This window comes from Silene latifolia, chromosome 10 (genome assembly GCF_048544455.1).
Source record: "Silene latifolia isolate original U9 population chromosome 10, ASM4854445v1, whole genome shotgun sequence".
NCBI lineage: Eukaryota > Viridiplantae > Streptophyta > Magnoliopsida > Caryophyllales > Caryophyllaceae > Silene > Silene latifolia.
In genome coordinates, this window is record NC_133535.1 from 94,354,244 (window position 1) to 94,369,670 (window position 15,427).

Here is a 15,427-nt window from a genome sequence, read left to right on the forward strand (position 1 = left end):
TAGAAGGTATTTTAAAGCCTTTTATTTCATTTCTTCATATTTTCAAATAAACATGTTAGTCACCAACACGAAATCATCCTTGGTTCTACATACCATGCCGGATTTTAACCCGGGTACGATGATGAGTATCGACTAATTACATTCAAAATGGACTTAAAACAATTAGTCCATAATCGTTTTCAAAACTATTCATGTCAAGTTTGTCAAACCGAACCCGACACCGAATATTATCAAATAATGATGATTATTCGAGTCTAGTTCTTCAAATCAACAAATGCGGTCTAAACGACCCTTTCAAAACCAAACCGGGTTCAAAAACCCATTTTTAAACACGTTTTATAACGTTTTCTAAACAGTCAGAACACGGCATACAACCGTTGGCTAACCCGCGCCTCAAACAGGCCTTTTCTTTCTCATTTTCAAAACCAGAGGGAGGCCCCTTACACCGCCGGCTGGCTCGCGCTTCTTATGGTCGTCTGGTACAGAGCCTGTTCTCTTCCAGCATTAGTCTAGGACGATCCCGACTCCGGTTAACCAGGATATAGGACGGATCAGATGACTATTCGATTATTCAAAACCATATTTGCAAAATGCCTTACTAAGACAAATGGATCATGTTATGAACCCTAAACCTAATACGGTAAATGGATGTTTAATTCCCGTCTTGCATGCAAATCAACCATTAATCCAACTCGACATCTTATACTTGATATTTGGATTAAATAAACCGACTTAGAAAGCTCTCACATGTTAGGTTTAAATTATTGGATGCGCATTCATGCATTTAAACCGTTTTATCAACTTTTGCATTCAACCAACCAGGATCGATCAGTAGAGGCCGCTAAACGCGGGCGGGATTGGGTGTCTGATTAAAGGGCTTCCCAATACGTACCTTCACCTCTTACTCAGAAACTTTGGATAGTGGACGACCTTATCCAGGGCGTACGAGAGTCATTCTAGAGATAGGATGCTAAAGAGGGAGGATTTCCTTATCTTTAGTACCTATGTCAAACGCTGCTTTGTGCTTCGATTTGACCGAGGTATAAAGTGGAATTCGAACGGGTTCCAGGCATCCCACAAATGCTTGGTGGCGACTCCGAATATCTCTAATCGTTTCGCGACCCTTATAGAGACGAAACCGACCGATCTAAAACGATCCGGTCGAAGGCATTTTTACGCCGCCGAGCGTGGCTTTCAAAAGACCGTTATACGTCCACAGATTGGCTAGGCGTGTAGGTGGGCCATGTCCACAGATTGGCGACTCCGCTGGGGAAAACTAGGACACTTACGTCTTTGTGATCCCTAGATGGTGAGACTCGAACGAGGTCTTGGTTGGAATGCACTAATTGATATTACGGTCACGGTCGGGTTCCTTGTCCGGGCCCACAACCTAACCCTTTTCAACCAATTGGCTCGTTTCGTCGGCGTGAGTTTTCTCATCCCCGCGTTTCGAATCCGGATTGAGTCAAGCATACCATTGACGTTACACATTTCTGTTTCGTCAAAGAGCTTTCATCACTTTCGAGCACGAGGCTAGGGCACCCTCCTTACACATTTTTTTTGGATTGGTATCCCTCTCGCAAATCGGGGTTTGATTGCTTGGTGTGTAACCCACACTACTAAGCCAAAACCTGTGTCAGCATAATGTGCATAATATAATGAACTGTGAGTGCTTATGTGCTATCTGATCATAAGTCCTTCCGTGTCATTTTCAAACTTTCAAAAAACACACCCTTTTCGCGCCGTTATAATGGCCATTTCAAACCCCGGTCTTTCGCCGACCGATGCACGCCTTTCTAGGCCGTAATAATGACGATTTTCAAACTCGGTTTTGTATAACCATTTCAACACGCCTTTCTAGGCCGTCATAATGACGATTTTTAAACTCGGTTTTGTATAACCATTTCAACACGCCTTTCTAGGCCGTCATAATGACGATTTTCAAACTCGGTTTTGTATAACCATTTCAAACCTCGGTCTTTCGCCGACCGATGCACGCCTTTCTAGGCCGTCGTAATGACGATTTTCAAACCCGGTTTTGTGTAACCATTTCAAAATCACCTTTTTACGCCATTATAATCGCCGCGTCTAGACACGGATTTTAACCCGTTTCGCGCCGACAATGGCTCTTTCAAAACCCGAGAAAAGCACACACCCTTTTCTCGAGACACTTTCGGATCCCGAGGACTATACACCGTCCCCGAGACCTTTTCAAACATTTCAAACTCGATTTTCAAAACATACAATTTTGAATTTCAAAACCGTCTTGGGAAGCAACACACTGTTTTCCGAGCCGACTCAAACTCAAACCGTCTTTTGCAAACAAACTTAAGACACCTTTTTAACTGATCGACTTGCGGAGATTTCTATCTTAGGAAGCCGCCTATTAAAGCGACGAATGAATCTTTTTGAAAATTTCTATTTTCGAAAACTTCAGTCCACCATTCCAATTCCGCCTCGTGTCTATCGAGTCAAAGCAAACGTACTTATGGGTCTTTACTTATGAGTCGTCTCACCATGAGACCCGTCCAATGGCGTCACGCCGTCATGTTGGACTCGTGTCAAAGGTTCGGTCAAACACCGTCACGTCATAAATCGAGTCAGCACCGAGGGACCACACACGGTCACCCCGTCTTGTTGAGTCGATCTTGGTCTCGACCTCTGTGTTGTCTGTGTTCAGTCTTGGAACCGTGTCGGATTGAGTTGTAATGTGAGCCGTTTTTCTGCCTCAGAGTCATGGCCCCGTCTTCAACTTCGTCTGTCAACCACAACAACAATGATAACAACAGAGATGTCACAACTGATCATTCTAGCCACCGCTTACCGCTCTTAAGGTCACCTTGGATCGCGTCGAGACCCGTATCGACGCCCCGGAGAACAAGGAAATTGGGGAACATAATACCCCACCTCTCGATCGAAACGAGAAGAGGTGAAACTCTTGGAAGAACAACTCCTAGCCCGGGGTAAGAACATCCACCTTGAAAATAACCGAAGGTTCGAACTGTTGGGGACCAAGGTTACGACAACTTCACCCCGACTGATGTGCCTAAGTTCAAGGGAGTGGAGGACCCACTCAACCACATCCGTGCTTTCAAAGACTACATGGCCATTAAGGGGGTCAAACAGGAGCTTTTTACCAGGATCTTCCCATCCTCTTTGGAGCCGATTCCTCGCCAATGGTACTACTCCTTGGACCCGAAAAACCTTACCACTTGGGATGAGATCGCAGTTGAGTTTGCCAAACAGTATGCCGACAACGTCGAAATCCAGGCCAACACTCGTACTCTCGAGGTGTTAACCCAAAACGACAAGGAAGGGTTCACTTAGTTCCTAACCCGTTGGAGGAGGGTGAGTACTCAGTTGGTCAGTAAACCGAGTGAATCAACTCTGGTGGAAAAATTCGTCAACAACCTCCGCCCGGTTTATGCCAACCTACTGAGGTATCAAAATATCAAAACTTTTCAAGATCTGCAGATTCTGGGGACACGTATTGAGGACGATCTCCGAAAGGGTGTCTTAGCAAAGACCACTGGCAGGGGTTATCAAGGATCCACCTCAACCGGATCTCGTCCTTACGGTCAGACAAACAAGATTGATGAGGTTAACCTCGTCGAACCATCTGCCAAGAAAACTGAACGCCCTCAGAGAGTGTTCACCAACATAGGGTCGACTTATGCAAGTGCCTGGAAAAGGCTCAAGGACCAAGGGAAGTTACAACCGATCGGGCCCACCCCGGACCCGCCCGACGCCAAGAAATCCCGATTTTGGAACCCCAACGCCTACGGCCAGTATCATCGAGGGAAAGGGCACGATACCGAAAATTTCTTCAAGCTCAAGCACCTCATTCAAGACATGATTGAGAAGGGAGATTTGCCTATACCCCCACCAACTAAGCCGAACAACAAGACGAATCCCCTAGGAATTCACGCCATCTCTGACGATGAGCCGACCCTAGATTTCTCTCATCTCATCTTGCCAATTGACGAGGAGGTGAATGTTCTGGAAAAGGATCCTTCAGACGGAGTGTTCGTGTTCAGTGCTACCACCATGCTCACTATGTTTCAGCAAGTTGAGGAGGCCATAGCCAGCCTCTCTGAGAGAATCACCCGACTCGATGACGCCTACCGTCGACTCATCTTCAATCCCCCAACACCGCGCCCAAGGGAGATTTCCCCAAGCATTCAAAACTACCCGCCCCAGGATGGATTGCTCCCGCGACCATTCTGGCATAGACCTCACGAAAATCACCCTCAAAATAACTTCCCTCAAAATAACTACCCCCATAAAAATCGCCCCCACAAAAATATTCCCCACAAGAACTGCCCACCGAGGAATACCCCTCCAAGGTATCCTCGAGACCCTGAAATTAACGGCATATGGTGGGATGATGTTGAGGATGTCTATGTCCTCCCAGGGAAGGAAAAGCGGACGAAGGAAATCGGACATCTCACCCGGTCCGGACGTCCCTATCAGAATCCGAGCAACCCAGCGGTCGTTCCAACAACGAATGACCAAGTCGTCCCGGAAGTGGACACTCAACCAAAGGCTCCTGAGAACTCAATCCTGAAACAACTCCAGAAAGCAAAAGCCGAAATCTCGATTTGGCAATTGATCGCAACGTCTTTTGAGCATCGACAGGCCTTGCTGCAGGCCTTGGGAAAATTAACCGTGCCCTCCACCTCTTCCCCAGAAGAAATAGTGGCGCACATGACGAGAGACGCCCCTGATCTGAGTAACCCGGTCGTCTTCTCCGACGAGGATATCCCCCTGTTCGGAGCCAATCATAACCTGGCTCTGTACATCACCGTACAATGCCTCCAGAAAAATATACCAATGGTCCTCGTGGATGACGGTTCCGCCGTGAATGTCATTCCTCTCAAGACTGCCCACAGGCTGGGCATCAAGGAATCTGATTTAATCCCAATGAATCAAGGAGTACGCGCCTACGACGGCACTCGTCGCTGGGCTAGTCACTTTAACCGTCGCAACCGGGCCACTGGAAAGGCAAACCTGTTTTCAAGTGGTCGACATCGACGCGTCCTTCAACATGCTCCTGGGACGTCCCTGGATTCACGCCGTCAAGGCGGTCACATCAACGCTCCACCAAAAGATCAGGGTCCCCTTTAACGGGAAAACGATCACGATTCCCGCTTCCCCAATCAAAGCGGTTATGAAAAGAGGGGTAGCCTCCCAAGCCATTGAGGAGGACGACAACGAAATGTGGGGTTTCCAAGCCGTGAGCGCCATAACTGATGAATCGGCGACCTCTGAATGTGACCCGTTCACCAACCTCACGGTCAACCGTATCATGATGCGTTAGGGTTATTTCCCGGGTTTGCCGCTCAATCCGCTAAAGGACCCATTGCCTCCCTTGAAACAGGCTAAGGTCCCCAACATTCCCTTTAGGCCGGGGTACAAACCTACCGACGAAGATATCCAGGAGATGAACCTCCTAGTCCGAAAACGCAAGAAGCACGGGGTTATCCTCCGTCCCTACCACCTGACTCTCAACGGATACTTTGTCCCCGAGGGAGAGTCTGAACTCTACCACGGCTTTCCGGAGCCGATCTTTGACTCTGTGGCGAAGGTTAGATACCCGGGAGTTGAAGTCTTCCAGGACTGCTACTTTATCCCCGACAACATCGAAGCTGCATCAACTGAGTCCAAACCGTCACTATGCCTTGACGGACAAGCTGTCACACTCCTATTTGGGGAAGATAACATCGAAAACCTCGACTATGAGGACATCATTAACATCGCCCTGAAAGACAACCAGTTTGATCCAACCGCCTTGATCTCCGATACTGACCCGGAGAAAGCTACCCAGGGCTGGAAGAAAACCGTCAAGTGGACCGATCGCCAGGGCCGCATTCTCAAGATAACAACTGGAGAAGGCCCTATATTCAAAGAGGGAAGTGAAGAAGGATCCGAGTCAGAGTCTGAGTCGGAGTCAGAGTCTGTCATAGCTCCTAACACTCCTGATGTCCCAGTTGCGGCTAATTCAGAGGCTGAGTCTACTAGGGTCACCCCCACTCCCATGAATGGTGACAATTTGCAAAATCCGTATTTACAAAGGTCGTATTTTACAAGTGATCAATATCAAGAGTGGTTTTCCCGACTAGAGAGTAACTTAACTGATAAACGAATCATCATTCGAGCATGGCCATGCATTTCAGTTACAACTCCTCGAGTGGCCCTGAGAAATAACTAAACCTGATAAAGGTTGGATATTTTCTTCAACTCGAAACCTGCAGATATAAGCACAGTATGAAATGACCCAGTAAAAATTTGCTTAGCCTCCTGTTACGGTCGACCATGAGAAAGAAACCAAAGTCACCCAAAAACTGCCTTAATCTCAAGAGACAGTCGATAGTCAAAAGAATCGACTCTAGGAACACAATGGACGTCCAATCCACGACCTGGCACCGGATGTTTTTAAACATTTAGGACTCCATTACGTTGTCACAATGTCCTACGAGGTATCGTTATAACTCGCATCTGTGATCGATCAGCCAACCGTTTGACTTATGGCTCGTTGAATCCACCATCAATAAACTTCACAATATAATAGCCAGAGTTATCAGCTCATGTAGGCGATTACGGACCAAAACAAATATAATGTAATTCAGTTCACTTTGTGGCGTTCAATGTTGTCGTACAATCCACATGAAAAACAAAATATGAAATAATACGATGAAGTTATAAATAGCGTATGAAAAAAAAATGTATCGAATCCATAAGCAACTAGTACAACTCCGGAACACGCTTAATTCCCATGGAAATAACGTGACCTTCATGCTTATCATATTTCAATGGTTTAGTGAGAGGATCCGCGATGTTGTCATCCGAAGAAATCTTGTCAATCACTATCTCCTCTTGCTCCACGTAATCACGGATCAGGTGAGCCTTTCGATGTACATGTCTAAACTTGTTGCTAGACTTAGGCTCCTTGGCCTGGAAGATGGCACCTCTATTGTCACAATAGATGGTGATTGGGTCATTCGAACTAGGAACTATGGTTAGTCCTTGTAAGAATTGACGCATCCATATATATATAGCTTCCTTTCTTTTCCTCGCGGCATAGTACTCGGATTCAGTAGTAGAATCTGCTACAACTTCCTGTTTGGAACTTTTCTAGCTGACCGCAGCACCATTAAGAGTAAAGACGAATCCAGACTGAGATTTCGAATCATCTCGATTCGTTTGGAAGCTAGCATCTGTGTAACCGATTGCACATAGCTTAGTATCTCCTCCATAAGTCAATGCCCAATCCTTTGTTCTCCGTAGGTACTTAAGGTTGTTTTTAACAGCCATCCAGTGTGTTTCACCTGGATTGCCTTGGTACCGACTCGTCATACTCAATGCATATGCCACGTCTGGACGTGTGCATATCATGGCATACATGATTGATCCTATGGCCGATGCATAAGGAATGCGACTCATGCGTTCAACCCCTTCAGGTGTCTTGGGTGACTGAGACTTGCTCAAGTGCATCCCAGAAGTCATTGGAAGGTTCCCCTTCTTGGTGTTAGTCATGCTGAACCTTTCAAGAATCTTATCTAAATAAGACTCCTGACTCAGTGAACATCCGTCGTGATCTATCTTGATAGATACGGATTCCCAATATACGTTGTGCCTCACCCAGATCTTTCATCTGGAAATGGTTCTTCAACCATCCTTTTACCGAAGATAAGAGAGGAATGTCATTCCCAATCAAGAGTATGTCATCGACATACAATATCAAGAAAATAATCTTGCTCCCACTCGACTTGACATATAAGCATGGTTCCTCGACCGATCGAGTGAAACCATACTCTTTTATAACCTGGTCGAAACGATGATTCCAACTCCGAGAAGCTTGCTTAAGTCCATAAATGGAACGTTTAAGCTTGCACACTTTCTTAGGATTTTCAGGATCTATGACACCTTCGGGTTGTACCATGTACAATTCCTCCTCCAAATAACCGTTTAAGAAGGCGGTTTTCACATCCATCTGCCAAATTTCATAGTCATGAAAAGCGGCAATCGCTAAGATTATCCGAATGGAACGCAGCATAACTACGAGTGCAAAAATTTCATCATAATGCAATCCGTGCACTTGAGTGAAACCTTTTGCCACTATTCGTGCTTTATAGGTATCTGGTTGCCCGTCTACAAAATGCTTTATTTTGTAAAGCCATTTGCACTGAAGAGGTCGTACCTTGTTAGGTAAATTAACAAGATCCCATACGTCATTCTCATACATGGAGTCCATCTCGGATTGCATGGCTTCAAGCCATAGCTTAGAGTCGGAACAGGTCATGGCATCTTTATAGGTAGTTCATTACTCTCTAGGAGCAAAACGTCATTTTCCTCGACCATACCAATGTATCTGTCTGGAGGATTAGAGACTCTACCCGACCTCCTAGGTTCCTGAGGAATGTTAACCGTATCATTAGTTGAAGGAACATCTTCCTCCATCTGTTCCTCGGTTGTTTGTTCTTGAATCTCCGACAGCTCGAAGGTTCTATTACTTGACTTGTTCTCGAGAAATTCTTTCTCTAAGAACTTTGCACTAGCCGCAACAAAAACTCGATGTTCGGTAGGCGAATAGAAGTAATGACCAAACATTCCTTTTGGATAACCAATAAAGTATGTCTTGACCGATCGCGGGCCGAGCTTATCCTCGTGTCTCCACTTGACATAAGCCTCGCAGCCCCAAACCCGAATAAAGGACAAGTTAGGGACTGTTCCCTTCCATATTTCATACGGAGTCTTGTCGACAGCTTTAAACAGACTTCGGTTAAGTATAAGAGCAGCTGATAAAAGAGCAAAACCCCATAATGAATCAGGTACTACCGTGTGAGTCATCATGGATCGAACCATATCAAGTAGTGTTCGATTTCTCCGTTCGAACACACCATTTAATTGAGGTGTTTCAGGTGGAGTTAACTGTAAAAATATTCCACAGTCTTTAAGGTGTTGATCAAACTCATTTGAAAGATATTCGCCACCACGATCTGAACGGAGTGCTTTAACCTTTCTTCCCAGTTGGTTCTCAACCTTATTCTGGTACTCTTTGAATTTTTCAAAAGACTCACTTTTATGCTTCATTAAGTAGACATATCCGTATCTACTCAAATCATCCGTGAAAGTGATAAAATATCTATAGCCGTCTCTTACGGTGATTGACATAGGTCATTAGCGCGCATTCCAACACCTTTGAAGGAAATTCGAGTCATTTTGCCGATAAGACATGATTCACACGTGCCAAATGATGAGAAATCAAATGTGGAGATAGTCCCACTCTCAATGAGTTTCTTTACACGTTTTTCATTTATGTGTCCCAATCGACAATGCCATAGATAATTTTGATCTTTGTCACCAACCTTTAATTTCTTATTATTCACATGTAATATCTCTGTGGTTTGATCTAAGATATAAATTCCATTCATGGAAACTGCTTTGCCATAAACCATTTCATTAAAAGAGAAAATACAGCTATTGTCCTTTATTGAAAATGAAAAACCGTCTTTATCAAGTACGGAAACAGAAATAATATTCTTAGATAAACTGGGTACATAGTAACAGTTATATAAATATAACTCAAAACCACTCGGGAGCTGGATTACGTATGTTCCCTTTGAGACTGCAGCAACTCTTGCTCCATTCCCGACTCGCAGGTCCACATCACCATTTGCGAGGGGTGTGATGTTTTTTAGGCCCTGCAAATGATTACACAGATGAGAACCACAACCAGTATCAAGTACCCAAGTTCCGAAACTTGCATGGTTAATCTCAATCATATGAATATAAGATGACATACCAACAGGAGTGACGCGGCCTGCTTTTATGTCCTCATGGTACACGGGACAGTTCCTCCTCCAATGCCCAGTCTTGTGACAATGGTGGCACTCAACGTTACCGCCCTTGCTCTTTTCCTGGCCTTATGAGCCACTAGTCTCACCAGGCCCACTCTTACCATTTCCTGACTTCTTAAACTTTGGCTTTCCTACAGTTAGGTCGCCGTGAGCTTTGCCCTTACCCTTATTCTTGTTGGAAATCATGAGAACATCTTGCTTCATGCTCCAACTCAATTTCATATCCTTCTCGGTCTGTACGAGAAGTGAGGGTAGCTCATGAGGACTTTTCTTCATGTCATTTATGTAGTAATTTGCCCTGAAGAGGGCAAAACCATCATAAAGTGAATGAAGCATACGGTCAATGACTATGCTCTCACTGATTTTGCAATCAAGTGCCTCCAGTTTCTCGACATTCTCAATCATGTTAAGAATGTGTGGGCTAACCGGTTGGCCCTTCTGGAGTTTCGCATCAAAGAAGCGACAGGTATGCTCATAAGTAACGATTCTCGGTGCTTTTGAGAACTCATTAGTGAGCGTGGTTAAAATCTTGTTTGCACCTTGGGCAATGAAGCGTCTTTGCAAATTGGTTTCCATTGCAAAAATGAGTACGTTCTTTATCGCACCCGCTTCCATGACGAAGTCACTATAAGCAACTGACTCGTTAGCTCTTGCATTGGGGCTTGGGTTTGGCGGTATTGGCTCAGTTAAGTACTTGAGCTTACCGTCATCAATGGCATCATTCCGTAATGATGCCTCCCAGTCCGCAAAGTTGGACCCGTCATTCTTCAGTCGTGTGGACTGATTCATGTGGTCCATGAAAGTTTTGAGCCAGTACTCGCATGCAAGTGTGGCACTTGGCATAGGGATATCATTGGTTCCAGCCATTTGTTGTAAGCAGTATTATTAATATAAAACGAATTCTACACCGCGAAAAGAAGAAGAAAAACATAATAAGCATACTCATCGTTATGATTTAAGTCTAATGCAAAAACTGTTATAATGCGAAGACTCAAGCATTTATACAATTGACCTCCCTCAAGAATTATATAAATTATCCCAAGTCTCAATTATCTGTAAATTGATAAGCCAACCTCTTGGCTAATTCTACTTTTAGAATTCTTTGTTGATAAATTTCTGTAAATTTTATCTATAGTCCATCATAATCACGAGAAACTCTTCGGATTATAATGTTGAGGTAAAATAAGTCAACACAAACTACTTACCCAACGTAGAAGGGGTCACATGGAGAGTAAGGTCCTATATGCCTACCGACGAAGAAGGGATTCATAGTTGTTTGGCCTATAAAGACTAGTCTCAATTTTAGTTATAGAGGAAGATCCCATCAACTTTATTTTAATTTATTTTAAGTGAACTAATATCTAGCATGTGAGAATGAATAAACTAAGATGATGGCTTAAAATAGTGTGACATCTTTATGTCCATGATAACTAACATCCAAACTATATGAGTCAATTTTCATGCATTTAAGTAGGTGGTTTGGTTTAGGCGGAATATGATGCACTAACTATCATGCGAAGAAAAGCAACAAGAATGGAAAAACGTAAAACAATAATAAAGTCCTAGTGTGGCCTATCTACCAAAATGAACATAAATACAACTTTGGAATCCTTCCTAGGACCCGAGAAGCTTGTCTTGATGTTCCATCTTGGTCCATGTAGCGGGAGTGAGCAATCCAATCTCCATCTTTAGTCTTCTCAAAATTACAAATAATAAATTACAAAATAAACCTATTTACATTCTAATTTCAAAAATATAATACTAAAGAAAACCAAAGGAGATTCGAGATCTCAAAATTACATCAAGATTATGTTTCCATCATTACGAAAACATAATCAACTAAGGCCACACTAGGTAATACAAAATTACAACCGATTGCAAAAATACGTAAATAAACCATTCAACAATTCATACAACTAAATAAAATGCATCAACAATAAATTAATCATTCAAGACATAATTCCTGAATTATATAGAGTAATTTATCCAAACCACCTATTTTAAAATGATCAAAATTATGTGACAATTCCTCAATTACTCACAATTATTCCAATCTTTAATACATATTAACTTGTAATATAAATTAATCTAACATCATTTTAAACCACTTTAAAATAATTGGGTATCTAAAATTTCTGAACTTTTTCACAACAAACAATCATACATTATAGATATAATATATAATAATTATTGGCCAAAACACAAACAAACAAAACCGAAAAAAATTTTTTTTTTTTAATAGCCCTCGGCATACCTCTCGCCACTGCTCTCGGCATTTGCCCTAAAAACGAAAAAAACAGTTTTTTTTTTCTTTTCGAAAACAACCCTTTTAATATGAACAAATTTGTTTAAAGTTGCTACTAGAACAAGATTGGCATAATCATCAACATTTAATTTAAACATAGATCCAAACTAGATGATTCAATTTAACCTCTTAAAAAGAATATCTAAATTATGATTAAATCGATTATCTGAATATTTGATTCATCACAATTGATTTGAACATTATTAAATTAATGAATCATGATTCTTAAACAACAATTTAACATCATGTATGCCAAAACTATATAGCAAAACAAATGAACATCATCAATCAAAAACAATTTCCATTTACATTTCAATTTAATTTTTATCAAATCAAAACATCTACAAATTTATCATATTATCATCTTAACATATTAAAACAACAATATCAATAAATCAAAATGGAAACAAAGCATCAAAAAAAAATCATCTCGGCAGAAAAAAAATGGTGCGGCCGAAAAAAAAATTATATTTTTTTTTGTTTGTTTCATTTATGAAAATCATATAAAATAATTTCGTGGCCTATGCTCTGATACCACTTGTGGGAAATATCGGTATATTTCATCAAGAAAATTCGGATTATAACGAAATTATGAAATATGAAATTACGAGTCATAAACGAAATTGCATAAACAAAAGAATAGAGATTAGAATTAACCTCCGGTCCTAGCAATTTGGCCTAAGAACAAATATCGAGATCGATATTCTCCTAATCGTTTCACCCAAGATGCTCCGAGAAATGCCTCTTTCTTGCTAGAAAGAAAACCCTAATTTCTAATAAATTTAGAGTATTTTTTAGGGTTTCTGATGAGAGTGTTTTTGTGAAAAATTAAGTGAGAAAAATAATGCTCCCCTCTCTCCTCTTAAACCGTCCAAAAGAGAGAAATGAGGGGAAGATAGTTTTCTTCCTTTTTTTCTCAAACCGTGTAACCCGAAAATAAGGAGAAAATCTTCTTCTTTTTGGTAGTTATCTTATTGTATAAAATGTGTATAATTATCAATTGTCATTTATGTCGTCACGTATTAAAAAGTCCACACACAACAGTTTGTAGTCGATTTATTAATACCGGTTTGTCAACATTTATTATGACAATTTCGTATAATATATACTTTAACCATAAATATCGCATATTTATAATTTGCTAATTAAATAAAACCGTTTATGTTTAATTACAAACTAACATCTTAATTCGTTTAAGCTAACATTATATACATTAATTAAATATAACAGTTTATATTCAATTTACGAATTAACAATTAATTCGTCTCAGCTGATATTATTTAATTGTATTAAATAATCGACTCATCATCACATTGACTAACCTTTTAGTCAAATACATGGATTAACCATTTAGTCATATAAGGCATCAATGTGATTATATTTTCATATAATCACATCTCTCAAACACATCCTTTAGGTGTGACTTTTAGGGACCAGTTGATCACCGCCATCAGTATGATAATAACGTCAAACTTCTAGCAAGCCAACCGTTATTAGTAAACATTAATCAACTGATAAAATACTAAGTATACCTTGTGAACCTATAAGAGATTTATACACGTTATCACACTAACTGTGGAGGACACTAGCTCCAACAGAGGTAAGATGCCTTCTTGCAAGGCAAGGTGGGGCTTGCCAAAATGGTGATACATCCAAGCATTTAAGCACACAAAACAAGTAATTGATGCATCTACAAAAGAATAGCCACTTTCCTCATCTAAGTGGCGGAAATCATCTACAAGGGAAGCAATTTAAGGGTACACACTCCATCATAGATATTGTTTCTCCAAGCTACTAAGTCTAAAATGATACCAGCAAATCACCTCCAAGTTGTGTCAAACTAGGGTACTTTTATCCTCAATCGCTAAATGCTTTTGTCAAGAGTAGTCTCCTTATGGTGTTAGAAACACTGTAGGATCGCAGAATTCCCCCTTTTGCCTAGACAAGAAGAAGGGTCGTCCCCTCTCCACCAAGCAACAAAGAAAGGATTCATCAATGGATAAAAGGGATCGATATGCTTTGAGTTTCACAATGGTAGTTTGCTTTTGTTTTGTTTCCCCCCAATTTCTTGTGGTATTTAACTTTTGGGAACATTTCTTTGCCGTTTCTTAGATGTTTGACATTTTTTGATACTTGGCAATTTTTTTCAATTTTTGCATTTTTGAACATTTTTCAAAGTCACCCCAATTTGTAACGAGAGTGCTTTTATCGAAGCATAGGAGTTCTCATTTTTGTACTCCTCTTTTCTTTGATGCAATTTGTGAAAACTTTTTGATTTTTCATTTTGGTACTTGAACTCAATTTGGATATTTTTGTGCCCATTCCCTTTTTGTTGACAAAATATGATGATAGAAGTGAAAGAACGGTTGCATGGCTTCAAAGTCACCTTGGAATAAACGGTAGCCAAGGAGTTATCTCACCACAAGGTACTCTTGACTAGGCCTTTGTCCATGGGTCAAAATATACTAGTATGACACATCCTAGGGTGTCTTGAGGGTATTCTAGCAAACAAAGTCTCAAGGAGAAAAATTATCTGCAAGGGCCTTATATACACTTGTCAAGCTTCCCAAATAGGCATTTTCACAAAATTTTCTAACCATGCAACTACATGCCATGATGCAACTAACATATATACAACTCTAATGCATATGCTTCTATCAACTATTATGCCATGTAAACTAAATGCAACTCCTAACAACTCATAGGTACACAAACCGCAACAACTAAATACACCACATCCTCCTTGACATGTAAGCCCATCCTCCTCATAAATAATGAAAGTAAATGGAAGGGAAATAGAGATTAGAGCGATCATACCAAGCGGTCCTCACATTCCCTTGACAATGCCTCAAATGTAGTGTTGTATCTATGTGAGAAGAGAACAAAAACACAAGTATATACAATTCTACACTACTAAATTAAAGAACATGTTTTTGGTTTTTGAAATTTTGAGATTTTTATGGATTTTGTTTTTATGGAATTAAAGAACATATTTTTGGATTTTTCGAAATTTTTCAATTTTTTCGTATTTTGGAATATAAATTCCCATCCCCCACTTTATTTTAGACATTGTCCTCAATGTACATGTATGATTAGGTGTAATACTACGTATTTATGAGTCTTGGGGTACTCTATCGAGTAGGCCTTACTCTGTCGAGTAAGGGCGAGTTACAGATTAAAATAGTTTCTGACCTGTTGGGTACTTGATAGAGTAACGTGGATACTCGATCGAGTAAGGGGGCACTCGATCGAGTACCTTAGC